At 37.6% G+C, this 21,443-nt stretch overlaps 1 long non-coding RNA gene across 1 annotated transcript; it reads right to left on the bottom strand.

The window, feature by feature from the left end:
• Positions 1-3,305: 3,305 nt before the first annotated feature.
• LOC117077875 lies at positions 3,306-20,594 on the bottom strand. Its single transcript, XR_004434851.1, has 3 exons — positions 20,573-20,594; positions 4,118-4,119; positions 3,306-3,521 (listed from the first exon to the last, which is right to left on the bottom strand). It is a non-coding gene; the product is annotated as an uncharacterized LOC117077875 (long non-coding RNA).
• Between the last annotated feature and the right edge of the window lie 849 nt (positions 20,595-21,443).

Below are 21,443 nucleotides of genomic sequence, written 5' to 3'. Positions count from 1 at the left end.
CCCTTGTGATTGTTCTACAGGAAGATGCCAACTATGTACAGAATAATGTTTCTCAGGTTATATCTACATTCATAAATCATTTTAGTTTATTATGGTTTTATTGTATTACAAAACTGCTTAGAATTCAGTAATTGACAGATTGTTTCAAACATCACTAAGTTCAACAATCTTTGTTTCTCTCCAAATTATTTTGTATATTTAAGCAGTGCTTCTTTACTGAGCTTTCTAACCGTATTTAGATGGCATTCAAGTACTTATCCATTGTGGGGATAAAATGATATAATGTGTATAAAAGCACAATATAATAATATAATATGTTTAGTATGTATATACTCCACACAATGCAAGTGTGAGATAGCATTATTACCATGTGGCAGTCATCCAGGTGGATGCAATGGAGTCCAAATGAACCTATCTGTGCCTTGGCTTAAGCTCTGTTCCTGTATCTCTGTCCCCTATTATATCCCTGAAAAAAATAAATGTCCCCAAAAACCTGACTTACAAAGCTTCCCAAATGTTTTAATATCATGGGAATTTAAATGGACCACTAAATGGAGCTATTGTGAATCCAAGTACTGCTTAACCTTGTTTGTTAGTCTTTTCAAAGTTATTAGTGACCTTTAACTCTCTTCAGAATTATTTAACTACTCTATCGGGACATGAATCCACACTCTGTTTCCCCCTCTCTCTCTCTCTGTAAAATGGGAATACAAGTACTAACTCAATTTTGGTTTCGTGGTGACAGGAAGATGGGTTTATATTTACAAAATACTTTGTAGTTTAAAAGGTCTATTTCACATTAATGAGCATTATTAGAAGATGGCATTGCAACTTAATGAAGTGATGCCTCAACTGACACTACAGTTTGAATTCGGATCAGCCAATTTTAAGCCCACTGACTCTGAATGCTCAGATGTCCATTTCTTCAGTCAGTAAAGATTTTGCTAGGGTTCATGTGCTTAACAGATTTTTTCTTAGCTATGTTTATAGTTAAAATGTAACAGTAATTTATGAGAACTGTAAAGCTGTGTTGTTCATATTCTGATTCTCTCATTAGAAATATATGGTAAAATGTTAGAAAAAAATATTTTAACTGAAATGTAGAGTTATTGTCTCTCTAGGTAACGTACCATGCTTAATAAATGAGCTTAGTACTTTCATTAAGAGTAAAACATTAAAAGTTGCTTGTAAATGAATTTACATATAATAATCCCATGTTTCTATTGACTTTCATTGTAATATTACAGATTTGTTTCTCTGCTTTCCAGAATGGTCCCAATACACAATAATATTTGAAGATGCAACAGTACTTTAATATGATACATCTAAAGGAAAATGTTCAATTTTATACAATACAGTATTTATTACATATATTTAGCATATCCTAAACGTAGTTATGAATAGAATAAAAGTTCATCAGCTTTGAGGTTATCATATTAATATTATAACTAACAAAATTGGGAAAGGTAAAGAGAAAAGTTCATTTATTCATCCTTTTATACTACACAACTTCTGATATAAATTTGTCTCCCTGAATCATGGCACATTGTTTTACTTTAGGTGATACTCAGCTGTATTATTTCCTCACAGTTTTATAATTAACCAAAGGAGAATGGGAGAAAATTTAGAAAAATGTATGCTAATACTCAAACTCACTCACAAAGTATAAAGTAGAAAAGGTTGCTTTTATGTTTGACACAGCAGCTTAAAGATCCCCAAAAGGGGGACATTTGAAATAAAATAGACTCACAAGACTAAACTGAAAAGCACCGTAGCATCTATTAGACCCTCTTCCTTCCCCATAACCTCCAGCTGGAGTACACGCATGTCTCATTTCACAGAACCTGGTAACAGATTCTTATTTCTAGAAAATGAATATGTTGATCTAACATGAAGATACATAGATAAAAACAGTTTGATCCATTTTGGTACCAGTACCATGCTGTTTTGGTTATTGTAGCCTTGTAGCATAGCTTGAACTCAGTAAGTGTGATGCCTCCAGCTTTGTTCTCTTTGCTTAGGATTCTCTTGGCTATATGGGCTTTTTTTTGGTTCCACATGAAATTTAAAGCAGATTTTTCTAATTCTATGAAGAAAGTCAATGGTAGCTTGATGGGAATAGCATCGAATCTATAAATTACTTTGGGCAGTATGGCCATGTTGATGATACTGATCCTTCCTATCCATGAGCACAGATACATAGACCAATAGAACAAAACAGACCTCAGAAATAACACCACACATCTACAACCATCTGACATTAGACAAACCTGACAAAAACAAACAACAAGGAAAGCATTCCCTATTTAATAAATGGTGCTGGGGTAACTGGCTAGCCATATGCAGAAAAGAGAAACTGGACCCCTTCCTTACATCTTATACAAAAATTAACTCAAGATGGATTAAAGACTAAAATGTAAAACTTAAAACTGTAAAAACTCTAGAAGAAAACCTAAGCAATACCATTCAGGACAAAGGTATACGCAAAGTCTTGTTGACTAAAACACCAAAAGCAATTGCAACAAAAGCCAAAATTGATAAATGGGATCCAATTACACTAAAAAGCTTCTGCATAGCAAAAGAAACTATCATCAGAGTGAAAAGGCAACCTACAGAATGGGAGAAAATTTTTGCAATCAATTCATCTGACAATGGTCTAATATTCAGCATCTGCAAGGAACTTAAACACATTTACAAGAAAAAGTCAAACAACCCCATCGAAAAGTGGGCGAAGGATATGACCAGACACTTCTCAAAAGAAGACATTTATGCAGTCAACAAACATGAAACAAAGCTCATCATCACTGGTCATTACAGCAAATGCAAATAAAAACCACGATGAGGTACCATCTCACACCAGTTAGAATGGCAATCATTTAAAAGTCAGGAAACAACAGATGCTGGCGAGGCTGTGGAGAAATTGGAACGTTTTTACATGGTTGGTAGGGGGAGTGTAAGTTAGTTCAACCACTGGGGAAGAAAGTGTGGCGATTCCTCAAGGATCTAGAACCAGAAATACCATTTGACTCAGCAATCCCATTACTGGGAATATACCCAAAGGAATATAAATCATTCTACTACAAAGACACATGTTTATTATAGCACTATTTACAATAGCAAAGACTTGGAAGCAACCCAAATGCCCATCAATGATAGACTGGATAAAGAAAATGTGGCACATATATACCATAAAATACTATGCAGCCATAAAATAGAATGCGTTCATGTCCTTTCCAGGACATAGATGAAGCTAGAAACCATCATTCTCAGCAAACTAACACAGGAAAACCAAACACCCCATGTTCTCACTTATAAGTGGGAGTTGAACCATGAGAACACATGGAAACAGGGAGGGGACATCACACACTGGGGTCTGTTGGGAGGTGGGGTCAAGGGGAGGGAGAGTATTAGGACAAATGCCTAAGGCATGTGGGGCTTAAACCTAGATGACATATTGAAAGGTGCAGCAAACCACCATGTCACATATATACCTATGTAACAAACCTGCACGTTCTGCACATCTATCCCGGAACTTTAAGTAAATTTTTTTTAAAACAGAAATAACTTTATCCAAACAGTTACAATTCCAGGTGAAGCAACAAAAAACGAAACAGGAGTGTGTTTAATAAAATGGCAAATGGACTTGAAAAGTCTCTGAAAAATATTATCAGCTGTTTAACAAGCTGGACCAGTATACGCATCTCCTAACCACTGCAGGACACTGAGGAAACAATACATTCATCAGAGATTATTAATGGTGCTACTATGACCATGTAAAACATTTTCCTCACATTACACTGTGACACAATGGTAAACACTTAGGCATATCAAAAAATAAAGGGAAGATTCAACATTGCTATGAGTTAAGCATCTTGTTGTAAGAACTTGAGCATTGCTATATTAAGACTCAGAGCACTCAGATATTCCCTACAGGATTGCAAGAGAAAGTTGAATATGGCATCTACTAAAGAGTAATTTTTGCTTGAGGCAATTAGTTAGATTTGAAAATCTTGACCTACCTCATCCATTAAAACCATATTATGCTTTCCCTATATACATACCATTCAAAGATACATATTTGGTATGTATACACACCATTCAAAGATACATATTTCACGTCTATGAAGTACCTCAAAACTAGAATCAGTTTCTATAACTTGAGATTCTTTTTCCTATTTCTTGTGCATCTCCATTCTGACAATAAAATCAAGCACCTTCAAGAGCAGACACCCTTAATATGAAAATAATTAGTTTGCAAATATTTTATCCCATTGTGTATGTTGTCTTTTTACTCTGTTGATAGTTTCCTTTGCTGTACAGTAGCTCTTAAGTTAATTAGATACCATTTGTCAATTTTTGCTTTTGTTGCGATTGCTTTCGGTGCCTTTGTCATGAAATCTTTGCACGTTTCTATGTCCAGGCTGGTATTGTCTAGGTTGTCTTCCAGCATTTTATAGTTTTGGTTTTACATTTAAGTGTTTAATTCATCTTGAGTTGACTTTTGTATATGGTGTAAGGAAGTACTCCAGTTTTAATTTTTGGCACATAACTAACCATTTATCCCAGCACCACTTATTGAATAGGGAGTCCTTTCCCATTGCTTGTTTTTGTCAGCTTTGTCGAAGATCAGATGGCCGTAGATGTGCAACCATATTTCTGGGCTCCAACAAAGGTCTCGTATTCAGCATTTATAAAGAAATTAAACAAACTTATAAGAGAAAAACAAACAACTCATTAAAAAGTGGGCAAAGGACATGAACAAACATCTTTCAAAATAAGACATACATGTGGCCAACAAACATATGAAGAAAAGCTCAATGTCACTGATTATCAGGGAAATGCAAATCAAAACCACAATAAATACCATCTCACACTACTCAGATATGGCTGTTATGAAAAAGTCAAAAATGACAGAAGCTGGTGAGGTTGCAGAGAAAAGGAAACACTTATACACTTATACACTGTTGGCAGGAGTGTAAATTAGTTCAACCACTGTGGAAAGCTCCTCAGAGAGCTAAAGAGAAAACTACCATTCAGCCCAGCAATACCATTACTGGGCATATACTCAGAGGAATATAAATCATTCTACCCAAAGGCACATGCATGCAAATTTTCACTGCAGCATTATTCACAATAGCAAAGACATGGCATCAACTTAATGTCATCAATGAGGGATTACATAAAGAAAGAAAATGTGGTACATAAAACCATGGAATACTATGTAGCCATAAAAAAGATGAGATTATGTCTTTTGCAGGACATGGATAGAGCTGGAGGCCATTATCCTTAGGAAATGGCCGAGACCAGCCCAGTCAGGGAGACCCTAAACCAGTGGCGCTAGAGGAATTAAAGACACACACACAGAAATATAGAGGTGTGAAGTGGAAAATCAGGGGTCTCACAGCCTTCAGAGCTGAGAGCCTTGAACAGAGATTTACCCATGTAAATCTCTAACATTACTAACAGTAAGCCAGTCATTAGCATTGTTTCTATAGATATTAGATTAACTAAAAGTATCCCTATGGGAAACAAAGGGATGGGCTGAAATAAAAGGATGGGTTGGGCTAGTTATCTGCAGCAGGAGTATGTCCTTAAGGCACAGATCACTCATGCTATTGTTTGTGGTTTAAGAAAGCCTTTAAGCAGTTTTCCGCCCTGGTGGGCCAGGTATTCCTTGCCCTCATTCGGTAAACCCACAACCTTCCAGCGTGGGCATTATGGCCATCATGAACATGTCACAGTGCTGCAGAGATTTGTTTATGGCCAGTTTTGGGGCCAGTTTATGGCCAGATTTTGGGGGCCTGTTCCCAACAGCAAACTAATGCAGGAACAGAAAACCAAATACTACTGTTCTCACTTATGATTGGGAGCTAAATGTTGAGAACTCATGAACAGAAAGAAGGGGACAGCAGACACTGGGGTCTACTTGAGGGTAGGGAATGGGCGGAGGGAAAGGAGCAGAAAAAATAACTAATAAGTACCAGGCTTAATAGCTGGATGATAAAATAATCTGTACAACAAAAACCCCCATGACATGAGTTTAGCTATATAACAAACCTGCAACATGCCCCCAAACCTAAAATAAAAGTTAGAAAAAAAAAAAAAAAACAAATTACTCATCACTGGATGTCATCCATGTATACATGAGATATGGATGTTAATAAACCTGTTTCCTCTTAAAAATACCAAAGTAGTGCAATGGAAATACATACGTCCTTAATATATTTTCATTTCATTTGCAAAATAACGGGCATGCCTCTAATTGCAAAAGACAGACTAAAGGAGTGCAGTGACAGTCTGATACTCAGTCTGGTCCATGCATCTGGGAACATCTCAAAATTTTAGGTTAAAATAATATCACAGATGGGTGAAATATAGGAGCATGTTCCTGTGTAAGCATTTCTAGACTACTGAAAAAGTAAGATTAGCCAAAATTCATATTTTCCAAGTGTGTAGTGTGTGGAATCCCTAAGCTGTTTGGACTCTGTAGCTGCAGATTCATTTTTCGGGAGTGTGTCCATGTGTTTATTCCCATGAGGACCCAGTTTCCCACTCATTTTATCAATCAGCGTGATTAAGTGTAACGTAGAATTAGTAGATATGCCAAAACTTTCGTGAGAAGTATTGACCCATGTTAAAATAGAGCTCATTAGGGTTTCATATTTAAATAGTTCCTTTCCAATTCAGATTCAAAGCCTAAGTAAACAACTAAAAAAACATTCAACGGGGACCTAAAGAACGTGCAGCTCTCAATGCCATGGACAGTGATTTTTTTTTTTTTTTGTATTCCGTTTTTTTTTTTTTTATTAATTAATTAATTTATTTATTTTTATTACACTTTAAGTTCTAGGGTACATGTGCATAACGTGCAGTTTGTTACATATGTATCTTGTGCCATGTTGGTGTGCTGCACCCATCAACTCGTCAGCACCATCAATCATCATTTATATCATGTATAACTCCCAATGCAATCCCTCCCTCCTCCCCTCCCATGATAGGCCCCAGTGTGTGATGTTCCCCTCCCCGTCCAAGTGATCTCATTGTTCAGTTCCCACCTATGAGTGAGAACATGCGGTGTTTGGTTTTCTCTTCTTGTGATAGTTTGCTAAGAATGATGGTTTCCAGCTGCATCCATGTCCCTACAAAGGACGCAAACTCATCCTTTTTGATGGCTGCATAGTATTCATGGTGTATATGTGCCACATTTTCTTAATCCAGTCTGTCACAGATGGACATTTGGTTGATTCCAAGTCTTTGCTATTGTGAATAGTGCCGCAATAAACATACGTGTGCATGTGTCTTTGTAGTAGAGTAATTTATAATCCTTTGGTATATACCCAGTAGTGGGATGGCTGGGTCATATGGTACATCTAGTTCTAGATCCTTGAGGAATCGCCATACTGTTTTCCATAATGGTTGAACTAGTTTACAATCCCACCAACAGTGTAAAAGTGTTCCTATTTCTCCACATCCTCTCCAACACCTGTTGTTTCCTGACTTTTAATGATTGCCATTCTAACTGGTGTGAGATGGTATCTCATTGTGGTTTTGATTTGCATTTCTCTGATGGCGAGTGATGATGAGCATTTTTTCATGTGTCTGTTGGCTGTATGGATGTCTTCTTTTGAGAAATGTCTGTTCATATCCTTTCCCACTTTTTGATGGGGTTGTTTGTTTTTTTCTTGTATATTTGTTTGAGTTCTTTGTAGATTCTGGATATTAGCCCTTTGTCAGATGAGTAGGTTGCAAAAATTTTCTCCCATTCTGTAGGTTGCTTGTTCAGTCTGATGGTAGTTTCTTTTGCTGTGCAGAAGCTCTTTAGTTTAATTAGATCCCATTTGTCAATTTTGGCTTTTGCTGCCGTTGCTTTTGGTGTTTAGACATGAAGTCCTTGCCCATGCCTATGTCCTGAATGGTACTACCTAGGTTTTCTTCTAGGGTTTTTATGGTATTAGGTCTAACATTTAAGTCTCTAATCCATCTTGAATTAATCTTCGTATAAGGGGTAAGGAAAGGATCCAGTTTCAGCTTTCTACTTATGGCTAGCCAATTTTCCCAGCACCATTTATTAAATAGGGAATCCTTTCCCCATTTCTTGTTTCTCTCAGGTTGTCAAAGATCAGATGGCTGTAGATGTGTGGTATTATTTCTGAGGACTCTGTTCTGTTCCATTGGTCTATATCTCTGTTGTGGTACCAGTACCATGCTGTTTTGGTTACTGTAGCCTTGTAGTATAGTTTGAAGTCAGGTAGCGTGACGCCTCCAGCTTTGTCCTTTTGACTTAGGATTGTCTTGGCAATGCGGGCTCTTTTTGGTTCCATATGAACTTTAAAGCGTTTTTTCCAATTCTGTGAAGAAACTCATTGGTAGCTTGATGGGGATGGCATTGAATCTATAAATCACCTTGGGCAGTATGGCCATTTTCACGATATTGATTCTTCCTATCCATGAGCATGGTATGTTCTTCCATTTGTTTGTGTCCTCTTTGATTTCACTGAGCAGTGGTTTGTAGTTCTCCTTGAAGAGGTCCTTTACATCCTTGTAAGCTGGATTCCTAGGTATTTTATTCTCTTTGAAGCAATTGTGAATGGAAGTTCATTCCTGATTTGGCTCTCTGTTTGTCTGTTACTGGTGTATAAGAATGCTTGTGATTTTTGCACATTAATTTTGTATCCTGAGACTTTGCTGAAGTTGCTTATCAGCTTAAGGAGATTTTGGCTGAGACAATGGGGTTTTCTAAATATACAATCATGTCATCTGCAAACAGGGACAATTTGACTTCTTCTTTTCCTAACTGGATACCCTTGATTTCTTTCTCTTGCCTGATTGCCCTAGCCAGAACTTCCAACACTATGTTGAATAGGAGTGGTGAGAGAGGCATCCCTGTCTTGTGCCAGTTTTCAAAGGGAATTTTTCCAGTTTTTGCCCATTCAGTATGATATTAGCTGTGGGTTTGTCATAAATAGCTCTTATTATTTTGAGGTACGTTCCATCAATACCGAATTTATTGAGCGTTTTTAGCATGAAGGGCTGTTGAATTTTGTCAAAAGCCTTTTCTGCATCTATTGAGATAATCATGTGGTTCTTGTCTTTGGTTCTGTTTATATGCTGGATTACGTTTATTGATTTGCGAATGTTGAACCAGCCTTGCATCCCAGGGATGAAGCCCACTTGATCATGGTGGATAAGCTTTTTGATGTGCTGCTGAATCCGGTTTGCCAGTATTTTATTGAGATTTTTGCATCGATGTTCATCAGGGATATTGGTCTAAAATTCTCTTTTTTGTTGTGTCTCTGCCAGGCTTTGGTATCAGGATGATGTTGGCCTCATAAAATGAGTTAGGGAGGATTCCCTCTTTTTCTATTGATTGGAATAGTTTCAGAAGGAATGGTACCAGCTCCTCCTTGTACCTCTGGTAGAATTCAGCTGTGAATCCATCTGGTCCTGGACTTTTTTTGGTGGGTAGGCTATTAATTGTTGCCTCAATTTCAGAGCCTGCTATTGGTCTATTCAGGGATTCAACTTCTTCTGGTTTAGTCTTGGGAGTGTAAGTGTCCAGGAAATTATCCATTTCTTCTAGATTTTCTAGTTGATTTGCGTAGAGGCATTTATAGTATTCTCTGATGGTGTTTGTATTTCTGTGGGGTCGGTGGTGATATCCCCTTTATCATTTTTTATTGCGTCTATTTGATTCCTCTCTCTTTTCTTCTTATTAGTCTTGCTAGCGGTCTGTCAATTTTGTTGATCTTTTCAAAAAACCAACTCCTGGATTCATTGATTTTTTGGAGGGTTTTTTGTGTCTCTATCTCCTTCAGTTCTGCTCTGATCTTAGTTATTCTTGCCTTCTGCTAGCTTTTGAATGTGTTTGCTCTTGCCTCTCTAGTTCTTTTAATTGTGATGTTAGAGTGTCAATTTTAGATCTTTCCTGCTTTCTCTTGTGGGCATTTAGTGCTATAAATTTCCCTCTACACACTGCTTTAAATGTGTCCCAGAGATTCTGGTATGTTGTATCTTTGTTCTCATTGGTTTCAAAGAACATCTTTATTTCTGCTTCATTTCGTTATGTACCCAGTAGTCATTCAGGAGCAGGTTGTTCAGTTCCATGTAGTTGAGCGGTTTTGATTGAGTTTCTTAGTCCTGAGTTCTAGTTTGATTGCACTGTGGTCTGAGAGACAGTTTGTTATAATTTCTGTTCTTTGACATTTGCTGAGGAGTGCTTTACTTCCAATTATGTGGTCAATTTTGGAATAAGTGCGATGTGGTGCTGAGAAGAATGTATATTCTGTTGATTTGGGGTGGAGAGTTCTATAGATGTCTATTAGGTCCGCTTGGTGCAGAGATGAGTTCAATTCCTGGATATCCTTGTTAACTTTCTGTCTCGTTGATCTGTCTAATGTTGACAGTGGAGTGTTGAAGTCTCCCATTATTATTGTATGGGAGTCTAAGTCTCTTTGTAGGTCTCTAAGGACTTGCTTTATGAATCTGGGTGCTCCTGTATTGGGTGCATATATATTTAGGAGAGTTAGCTCTTCCTGTTGAATTGATCCCTTTACCATTATGTAATGGCCTTCTTTGTCTCTTTTGATCTTTGATGGTTTAAAGTCTGTTTTATCAGAGACTAGGATTGCAACCCCTGCTTTTTTTTGTTCTCCATTTGCTTGGTAGATCTTCCTCCATCCCTTTATTTTGAGCCTATGTATGTCTCTGCATGTGAGATGGGTCTCCTGAATACAGCAGACTGATGGGTCTTGACTCTTTATCCAGTTTGCCAGTCTGTGTCTTTTAATTGGAGCATTTAGTCCATTTACATTTAAGGTTAATATTGTTATGTGTGAACTTGATCCTGTCATTATGATATTAACTGGTTATTTTGCTCGTTAGTTGATGCAGTTTCTTCCTAGCCTCGATGGTCTTTACATTTTGGCATGTTTTTGCAATGGCTGGTACCGGTTGTTCCTTTCCATGTTTAGGGCTTCCTTCAGGGTCTCTTGTAAGGCAGGCCTGGTGGTGACAAAATCTCTAAGCATTTGCTTATCTGTAAAGGATTTTATTTCTCCTTCACTTATGAAACTTAGTTTGGCTGGATATGAAATTCTGGGTTGAAAATTCTTTTCTTTAAGAATGTTGAATATTGGCCCCCACTCTCTTCTGGCTTGTAGAGTTTCTGCGAGAGATCTGCTGTTAGTCTGATGGGCTTCCCTTTGTGGGTAACCCGACCTTTCTCTCTGGCTGCCCTTAAGATTTTTTCCTTCATTTCAACTTTGGTGAATCTGGCAATTATGTGTCTTGGAGTTGCTCTTCTGGAGGAGTATCTTTGTGGCGTTCTCTGTATTTCCTGAATTTGAATGTTGGCCTGCCCTACTAGGTTGGGGAAGTTCTCCTGGATGATATCCTGAAGAGTGTTTTCCAACTTGGTTCCATTTTCCCCCTCACTTTCAGGCACCCCAATCAGACGTAGATTTGGTCTTTTTACATAATCCCATACTTCTTGCAGGCTTTGTTCATTTCTTTTTCTTCTTTTTCTTTTGGTTTCTCTTCTCGCTTCATTTCATTCATTTGATCCTCAATCGCTGATACTCTTTCTTCCAGTTGATCGAGTCGGTTACTGAAGCTTGTGCATTTGTCACGTATTTCTCGTGTCATGGTTTTCATCTCTGTCATTTCGTTATGATCTTCTCTGCATTAATTAGTCTAGCTGTCAATTCTTCCACTCTTTTTTCAAGATTTTTATTCTTTGCGCTGGGTACGTAATTCCTCCTTTAGCTCTGAGAAGTTTGATGGACTGAAGCCTTCTTCTCATCTCGTCAAAGTCATTCTCTGACCAGCTTTGATCCGTTGCTGGCGATGGGCTGCGCTCCTTTGCAGGGGGAGATGCGCTCTTATTTTTGAATTTCCAGCTTTTCTGCCCTGCTTCTTCCCCATCTTTGTGGTTTTATCTGTCTCTGGTCTTTGATGATGGTGACGTACTGATGGGTTTTGGTATAGGTGTCCTTCCTGTTTGATAGTTTTCGTCTGACAGTCAGAAGGACTGTCTGTTGGTCTGTTGGAGATTGCTTGAGGTCCACTCCAGACCCTGTTTGCCTGGGTATCAGCAGCAGAGGTTGCCGAAGATAGAATATTGCTGAACAGCGAGTGTACCTGTCTGATTCTTCTTTGGAAGTTCCTCTCAGGGGTGTACCACCCTGTGAGGTGTGGGGTGTCAGACTGCCCCTAGTGGGGGATGTCTCCCAGTTAGGCTACTCAGGGGTCAGGGACCCACTGAGCAGGCAGTCTGTCCGTTCTCAGATCTCAACCTCCGCGTTGGGAGATCCACGGCTCTCCCCAAAGCTGTCAGACAGAGTCATTCGCGTCTGCACCGGCCCCGCTGCTTCCCCTATTGGACTTCAGCTGTGGGCTGTCCCCAGAGGTGGAGTCTACAGAGACAGGCAGGCTTCCTTGAGCTGCTGTGAGCTCCACCCAGTTCGAGCTTCCCAGCGGCTTTGTTTACCTACTTAAGCCTCAGCAATGGCGGGGCCCCTCCCCCAGCCTCGCTGCTGCCTTGCGGAGATCGCCGCAGACTGCTGTGTTAGCAGAGGGAGGCTCCGTGGGCGTGGGACCCTCCGGCCAGGTGTGGGATATATTCTCCTGGTGTGCCTGTTTCTTAAAGCGCAGTATTGGGGTGGGAGTTACCCGATTTTCCAGGTGTTGTGTGTCTCAGTTCCCCTGGCTAGGAAAAGGGATTTCCTTCCCCCTTGCGCTTCCAGGTGAGGCGATGCCTCGCCCTGCTTCAGCTCTCGCTGGTCAGGCTGCAGCAGCTGACCAGCACCGATTGTCTGGCACTCCCTAGTGAGATGACCCCAGTACCTCAGTTGAAAATGCAGAAATCACCGGTCTTCTGTGTCGCTGGCGCTGGGAGTTGGAGACTGGAGCTGTTCCTATTCGGCCATCTTGCTCCGCCCCCTGGAACAGTGATTTTTATCCCCAGGTCCTATCTTGAGATTCTATTTGTTGAAGACAAATGATAGATAACAGATTGCGGTTGGAGATGGCCAGTATTCCCCAGGGTAAAAATATTATTTTAGGGATCTGTTTGAGAATTAAGATGAAATCCGGTTACTTTCTTACGTATTAAAAAACAATAGTTTCCATAAAATTTCACTATCCTGGACACCTGTGTTCTATCCAAGGGGACCAGTTTAAGATTTGGATCTGTGTCAAAGCAGATCAGTAGAATAAAACACACTTAAAGTGTAAGTATTCTAGTTTTCTTCAGAAAACTTTCACAGATTTATAATTTAATATAATTGTCATCAGACTTTACATCTTATTGATATAAAAATTGATTGCATAAAAAGTTTGTTTACTTTCCCACCAACAGTGTAAAAGCATTCCTATTTCTCCACATCCATGCCAGCATCTATTGTCTTGAATTTTAATAACGCCATTCTGACAGGCGTGAGATGGTATCTCACTGTGGTTTTGATTTGCATTTATCTGATGATCAATGATGTTGAGCTTTTTTTCATATGTTTGCTGGCCAATGTCTTCTTTTGAAAAGTGTCTGTTCATATCCTTTGCCCTCTTTTTAATGGGGTCGTTTGCTTTTTTCCTTGTAAATTTGTTCAAGTTTCTTGTAAAATCTGGGTATTAGACCTTTGTCAGATGGGTGGATTGCAAAAATTTTCTCCCATTTTGTATGCTGCCTGTTCACTCTGATGATAGTTTCTTTTGCTGTGCAGAAGCTCTTTCGTTTAATTAGATCCCATTTATCAAATTTTGCTCTTGTTACAATTGCTTCTGGTGTTTTCTTCATGAAGTCTTTGCCCATTCATATGTCTGAATAGTATTCCCTAGGCTTGCTCCTAGGGTTTTTATGGTTTTATGTTCTACATTTAAGTCTTTAATCCATATTGAGTTAATTATTGTATAAAGTGTAAGTAAGGGGTTCAGTTTCAGTTTTCTGCATATGGCTAGCCAGTTTTCCCAGCACCATTTATTGAATAGGAGATCCTTTCCCTATTACTTGTTTTTGTTAGGTTTGTTGAACATCAGGTGTCTGTAGATGTGTGGTGTTATTTCTGAGGTCTCTGCTCTGTTCCATTGGTCTTTATGTCTGTTTTGGTATCAGTACCATGCTGTTTTAGTTACTGTAGCCTTGGAGTATAGTTTGAAGTCAGGTAGCATGATGCCTCTAGCTTGTCTTTATTTTTCTTAGTATTGTCTTTGCTTTACCAGGTCTTCTTGATACCATATGAAATTTAAGGTAGTGTTTTTCTAATTCTGTGAAGAATGTCAATGGTAGTTTGATGGAATAGCATTGAATCTATAAATTACTTTGGGCAGTATGACCATTTTCATGATATTGATTCTTCCTATCTATGAGGATGAAAAGTTTCGTTATTTGTTTGTGTCCTCTTTTAATTCCTTGGGAAGTGGTTTGTAGTTCTCCTTGAAGAGGTCCTAAACACCCCTTGTTAGCTGTATTCATAGGTATTTTATTCTCTTTATGGCAGTTGTGAATGGGAGTTCATTCATGATTTGGCAGTCTCCTTGCCTATTGTTCATGTAAAGGAATGCTTGAACCATTGTGGAAGACAGTAGAGCGATTCCTCAAGGATCTAGAACCAGAAATACCATTTGACCCAGCAATGCCATTATTGGGTATGTACTCAAAGGAATATAAATCATCCGACTATTAAGAGACATGCACACATATGTTTATTGCAGCACTATTTACAATAACAAAGACATGGAATCAATCCAAATACTCATCAATGATAGACTGGATAAAGAAAATGTGATGTATACACACCATGGAATACTATGCAGCCATAAAAAGGAATGAGATCATGTCCATTGCAGGGACCTGGATGAAGCTGGAAGCCAACATCCTCAGCAAACTAACACAGGAACAGACAACCAAATGCCACATGTTCCCACTCATAAGTGGGAGTTGAACAATGGTAACACACACCAGGGCCTGTTGCAGGGTGGAGGGGGAAGGGAGGGAACTTAGAGGATGGGTCAATAGGTGCAGCAAAGCACCATGGCACATATATGCTTATGTAACAAATCTGCACATTCATCTCGTGTTTTTTTTTTCCCCCAGAAGAAATAAAGAAAAACAAACAAAAAAAAGAGTTTGTTAATTTCTACTGAGAAAAGGTGCCTTTGTGTCTGAATTTACCCTAAATGTATCAAAATATCGAGGCTTCTAGCTCCCAATCCCTGCTTTGGAGGTTTGGGTTTACACTTCCCCAACACTACCGATGTTTGTCTACAGTAAATTTCTTCATGGTAGTACTACATCCATTCCTTTTTATATCCTGCAGTTTCTTCCTTCTGTAACCTTGGCGCCTGAGATAATAGGTTCTTAATAAATACTTATATTTGGTGTAATTCATTATTTTATTAATCACAAAGGTGTAACATATATCTTGTAGAAAATGTATAAAATATAGAAAATGGTAAAATAATGACCAACTGCAATCTCACCCATTTTGTTTTGAGATTTTTGTCTGGAAATGTATTTTAAAAATGAATCATCCTTTCCTAATCCAATTCTATTCCCAGGAGATGGCCACTGTGAATGATCTAGTATCTTTATTTTCTCTATTTTTATCCACACAAAAATGTATACATGCACATATACACATCTATATCCTTTTTTTACAAACAGGATTGTACTATGTTGTGCTGCAGAAATTGCTTTCTGCATCCACAAAAGTACTACAAAATTTTCTCAGTTCTGCAGATTTACCTTACTCATTTGAATTTAACACTATTTGATAAGTATTTTTGAACATACTAATTAATTATTTGTGAAAGAAATGACTTTTGGCTAACATCTTATTTTATTATTTTAGAAATTGGCCAGACCATAAGTGAGTGGTTATGACTATTCTTACTTATAAGATAGTATAATAAAATTCCAGAATTAGAATGATCTATGTACCCTTTGTTCAGGTTTAAGATATAAACTTTCTGTTTTAGAAACTGGCCATATCACTACTAGTTTCCAAAGATTAGGGGATAAACATGACTTTGTACCTCCTTCCATAACTAACTACATGTAAAATTTATTTCAACCATTGTCAGTTCTCCCGCTTCATTTTGTCAGATCACTAGACTGATTCAAAATGTTTCTCAAACTTCAGGGGTTCTCTCACCTGCCTTTTGCTTCGGACAGCAGGATACTGAATTCTATTGCCATCACAGTAACAACAATGATAAGCACAACGGTCAGGTTTTAATGGCACCACTTAATGAATTCTCTGAGAAAAGAATAATAGTGAGAAATCTCAAGGTCAGCAGTGTTTACTTTGAGAAGGACCTAGCCACAAATCTGAGAAGTCCTTCAAATGTAGCTGGCATCTTTTTCTGCACTGCCTGCAGTTAACTGAGATTTTCTTTCCTTTTTCCTCATCTTCAGTATTATATGTGAAGCAAACCAATTCTAGTCTCAGAAAAGTGATAGCCCTTGATGTTAACATATCAAGCTTGGGTTCAATGGAAAGGTCAAAAGAAAACAGGCAAGATCACATCCTAAACAATTTTCCCATAAATTTAGGGTGACAATTTGGACCAATAAATTTGTTTACCACAGAAAAGAGAATAGTGGAAAGTCAGAAATTATGGAAATGATTATAAAAGTAGCTTGGAGCTACACTGTGAAGAGAGTTGAGGGTATTCATTGTCCCTAAGAATTACATATAATATTATAAGTCTTGGAGTAAACAAACAAAAGCTGAACTACTTCATACGAATGATAACAGAGTTTAGAATACATTCCTTAGGACAGAAATTAAGCATGGATATAAGTATAGGTCAGTTTCATGAGGAAAAGAAAAATGACCATGAAATAATAAAAAAAGAAGAAATTCTGAATTAAGATAAAAACTGTGTGCAGAGACAAAGGACCAGATGGCATGCAAACTTTCCATGCAGTTAACAGTTGCCGAGTTTGTTAAAAAATGCAATAAAATATCTCTAAATGCATTTCATGCATCTCTTTAAGTTCTTTCTCAAATATCTATTCTATATTGTTATGAAGTAGTGAGGGAAAACAGTTATTACTCTCTCTCTCTCTCCTTTGTTTTATGTAAGAGAGATATTTAGGAAAGTTTGTGTGCATGTATGTGTATGTGTGTATGTGTGTGTGCATGTGTACCTGTCTGAATGCCTCTCCCTGCTTCTGCCTCTCTGTCAATAATGCAGACCTCCTTCCATTAATTAACTATGGTTGATTTAGGAGTCACTCACCTGAGGCCATACACTATGTCAAAATGTGAATAAAGATTTCAGGGAGGATAAAAAGTGTTTTTCAGCTATTCAAACAAAGCCAGTGACACTATACCAACACAAACTATTAGAGAAGAAAAGTATCTTAGAGATCGATCCCTCATTTTCTGGATGAAACTGAGGTTCAGCAAGTTATACACCAAAATCCAACATTACCCAACTTGTTAATGGAAGATCTGGTCTACTTTTTGAACATGATAAGATCTGAGAGTTGCTGCAAGGCTCCTTGCTCCAAAATATTTCCCACACAGCTTTCCAGAGAACTTGAAATTCCAAAGGTCAAAATCATGCATCAGAATTATTAATATTCTGCTGTCCCAAATGGTACCTTTGTTGAACTATCCACACTTTTATTTACTTTCGATGCCTCCACTTGTGTTCCTCTTGCCTACTCAAGAACTCTGTGTCAAAAATTAATCATCTCTGTTCAATATGGTCTAATTTTCCCTCTAATGGACAATTCCCATCAGCATGCTTTTATTATTCTTTTACGTTTTTGTTCCTCCCTTCTTGAAAATAGATATATTAAAATTCTCTCTTGACCCTACATTCATTACCAGTTATAGTCCCACTTCTCTGCTCCCCTTAGTAACAAAATTCTCAGAAAGAGTTGTCTACATTTGTTATTGAATCTCTCCCTTCCCATTCTCTTTTCACACATTCCAACCAGACCATATTAGGCCATTCTTGCATTGCTATAAAGAAATACCTGAGGATGAGTAACTCATAAGAAAAGAGGTTTAACTGGCTCAAGGTTCTGTAGGCTGTATAGGAAGCATGGTACCAACATCTGCTCAGCTTTCCCTGAGGACCTCAAGAAGCTTACTATCGTGATGGAAGGTAAAGAGGAAAGGTAAAGAGGCACACCTGGCCTACATTCTCAATCTCTCCTTTTGTAACTTTAATATATGGTAACACTTGGAGAAATATAATTGCTTTATTCAACAGTGATAGTAATTCACACTATTGTGTAACTCTTTCACATTGAAACCTTATTAAGTTGTTGACCAGTGACACCAGATTGGAGATGTATCATGGTTTAAGAAGCACAAGCATAATAAGAAAATAAAAAAATACATTTGGGTTGTATAAAATGTTTCGTTAAATTCATGAATTGTAGTTAAAAAACCTTTTTTCAAATAAAATATGATCCAATTCTTACCTTTCTATTGAAGTCCTTAGCTAATTCACCGTTTGGAATTTCAGCCTCCTTTCTCCTTTATTGTCTCAAAGTGCAAAACAGGCTAAATTCCAATTGAAATACTGTGCAAATTGTAAAATCATAGGTGAGCAAATGACTTCTAAGGTGTGTGCTGCATTCTGCATTGTGCTTTAGTCATAAGAATATTTTTAAAGCAAAATGAGATATTCAACACAGTCAGATGGAATCCCCTAGCTTGCTAGACAGAAACAAGGAACTTCAAATTAATTCTGACACATTTTTCATTGAATTATACCAGTTCCATGCCCTGAAGTCACTCATGACTCATTAGTCATATGCTCTTTTAGAACTATACACACCGGGGCCTGTCAGGGGGTAGGGAGCTAGGGGAGGGATAGCATTAGGAGAAATATCTAATGTAGATGATGGGTTGATGGGTGCAGGAAGCCACCATGGCACGTGTATACTTACGTAGAAAACCTGCACATTCTGCACATGTACCCCAGAACTTAAAGTACAGGAAAAAAAACCCCTGTATTTGTCACTTACTTATCTGCCTTTACTTCCTTAATATAAGACCTTTACTTCCTTAATTTTCTTGCCTGTTTCTTTTTTTTTTGGTTCAGTATTCTTTTACCTTCATTATAGCCACAACTCAAAATTGACATATGCCTACGATTTATGCCTTTGTCAAGAACACATTACATATGCAAAATCACTTATATTGATGTTATATTATGTTAAAATATTTGTTTCCTTCAATTAAGACTAAAGTAAGAGTCAGGAATGGCAGGGCACATTTCAAAATAAGCGTGATCTAACTTGGTACAATTTGAGAGACAAAAGTGATCTCAGAATTGATCCAGGATAAATACCTACGCACCTAATGTCAGAGTCCCTTCAACTGAAATCTAACTCCCTGTAATTTCAGAATTGCAACCCATTTATCTATCCTCCCCCTGTTTTTTTTTCTTCTTAGCAATGTGGAATAAATCTAAATCTACCACAAAAAAAAAGTGATTTGAAGTGTGGGAAAGATATATCATACTCTTTTCCCAAAATTTATCTTCTCTAGGCAAAACTTCCTTCCATTAAGTTCCTTAGACAACATGTCATTTTTAGCAGCAGGTTACGCATCTTCCTCTGAGCTCAAACCTTTCTTAAAACATGACACCCAAATGCTAAATCCCAGTATTCATCACACTAAGATTGTCTATGTAAGAGTAATTTACATACATGTTTGCATTATGGTCTTCATATTTTAAAAGTTCAATCTAATGAGATCAGATACAAAGCTCACAAGGAACGTTTCTAAAACGTGGCCTTTAGATTAGTAACAATCCATTAATTATTTTTGAGTAGAGCAATCCCAGCATTATCCAGCCCATGTAACTCAATCCTTTCTACTAAGTTACTAAAATCAAGACTAAATTTAAGTCTGGCAAACCTATCACAAAAGAAAATGCTGTAAGCTTGGCATGTAGTTACTTAAGTCAATGTATTTTGGTTCTAGTAATCACTCTTCTCTGTTTAATAAATTAATTTTAATATATGGCAATGGAAATCAATACTGAATGTGAAATCTGCTTTTACTTCTTTTGAAAATTCAAACAAACATTATCCACCACCACACTGCTGATATTTCTCTGTGTTCCATGAACTCTCAAGCATATTACTTTTATACTGTAAGAAATTACATGTTACAGAAATACTTCAGCTGGGTTTGGAATTTTAAATTAATTTAAGTGTATTAAAACCTGTCAAGATACACCCAGGGCTAGCTGGACACAACTACATTTTGGTAACAAGACTGCAGATTATATCTTGAATGTTTAAATTTCATAATATAAGGTGAGCAGCACACTGCAAATAGTGGAGTCTACTAATCTATGGGTAAAAGTGACAGCCAGAAAACCAAACACCGAATGTTCTCACTCATAAGTGGGAGTTAAACAATGAGAACACATGGGCACAGTGAAGGGAACATCACACACTGGGGCCTGTCAGGTGGTGGGGGAGTAGAGGAGGGATAGCATTGGGAGAAATACCTAATGTAGATGATGGGTTGATGGGTGCAGCAATCCACCATGGCACGTATATACCTATGTAACAAACCTGCACGTTCTGCACATGTATCCCAGAACTTAAAGTATAATAATTTTAAAAATGAAAAAAAATATGGCAAGTGACTCTGGTGAAAATAAAAAGTTTAAAAAGTTAAAAAAAAGTGACAGCCAGGAGGAATAATTATGGCCAGTAAGTTAACTTTATATTGGATTGCCCAATTCAGTGCTCAGAAAGAAATCGCCAACTGGAAATTAGAATTAGCTACAGTAAATTTGCAATTAAATCTGTGTCCTACAAACTGTCACGGGAAGATCTTCATTTTCTGGGCTTTCATCCTGAAGCAAGCAAAGTACTCTAACTCCAGAAGAATTCCTTCAAGACCCTAATGAGGCAAAAATGACCAGTAAGCGTGCTTGTTTGCTTATTTATTTCCCTCATTTGGACAACAGATTTTGTAAACACTTAAGATTTTTACATTGACATTTTCAGAATCGATTACGAATGCAACTATATGCTTCTTACCACTGTAATAATGACATGATTTAAAATAGAGCCATTGTTTTGTCATCTTTCCCTTAAAAATCCTAATATTTTGTACTTGAGTATGAAAATTATGTTTACTTTTAGGTCACTGTGTTCTTTATAAACATTTTAATGCTTAAGAAATGTAATTAAGTCTAAACAGGTCAACTTGGTGATATTCGTGATATAATTCACTAAATATATGAATCTTTTTCATTTCCCTTTACAGCTCTCATTTCTTGCCAATAACTCCAGATATTGTCAAATAATCACAACTGTACCTCATTGCTGCTAGTGAAAGGAAACTTTCCAAAAACCTCTGTGAAGATGAAAGCTAATGTCCAGCCCCCAATAATTCAATTAGATTTTGAAAAAGGGAGCTGTCATTCCTCAACTTACTTCAGCAAATGCT

The sequence above is a fragment of the Trachypithecus francoisi genome, unplaced genomic scaffold, assembly GCF_009764315.1.
Source record: "Trachypithecus francoisi isolate TF-2019V2 unplaced genomic scaffold, Tfra_2.0 Lachesis_group6, whole genome shotgun sequence".
Taxonomy (NCBI): Eukaryota; Metazoa; Chordata; class Mammalia; order Primates; family Cercopithecidae; genus Trachypithecus; species Trachypithecus francoisi.
Note: the sequence above shows the minus strand (reverse complement) of the source record. Positions and strands in the feature narration are given on the sequence as shown.